The sequence below is a fragment of the Chanodichthys erythropterus genome, chromosome 1 (genome assembly GCF_024489055.1).
Source record: "Chanodichthys erythropterus isolate Z2021 chromosome 1, ASM2448905v1, whole genome shotgun sequence".
In the NCBI taxonomy this organism is placed as follows: Eukaryota; Metazoa; Chordata; class Actinopteri; order Cypriniformes; family Xenocyprididae; genus Chanodichthys; species Chanodichthys erythropterus.
Genome location: NC_090221.1, coordinates 36003457 through 36004113, shown reverse-complemented (window position 1 = coordinate 36004113; position 657 = coordinate 36003457).

Here is a 657-nt window from a genome sequence, read left to right as displayed (position 1 = left end):
AGCAACACACCGCAAGAGGAACTGTGGTTGCTCACTAAAACCTCTTTCTTGACTGTAAGCAGCCCTTTGTGTGTACAAGGCCCAAGCAGCAGCCCACCTACCCCTGCACCTATTCATTCAAATGAACAGAGCAATGAGGGAATTAAATAAACGACCACAGCGGATAACCTCAACCTGTTGGGAGCCACAAATGAACTTAAGCAGTAAAACCCACCAGTTTCATAAGGAAACATGCCAAACAGGCCTGAGAACCTGCAAGAAGATGGACATTTTCACTGCGCATGTAGAGAGAAATTAAAGGGTTAGTTCACCCAAAACTCTTCTTCATGTCGTTCCACATCCGTAAGATGAAGTCTGAGAGGTTTCCGTCTCTCCATAGAGATCCAATACAACTACCACTCCAAGATCCAGAAAGGTAGGAATGACATCATTAAATTTCATCATGTGACCCAAAAAGTGGCTTAAACTCAATTTTATGAAGTGACGGGAGTGCTTTGTTTGCTCAAAACATAATTTACCAATTTGCTTACAAAATATATTGATCTGCAACGTGCGTTCACAAGAGCTTCAAGACGCGTGCGTTGTGTGTTCAGACTCAACTCAACACATATGCACGAGTGTTCACAAGAGCATCACAGCATGTCGTGTCGTGACACG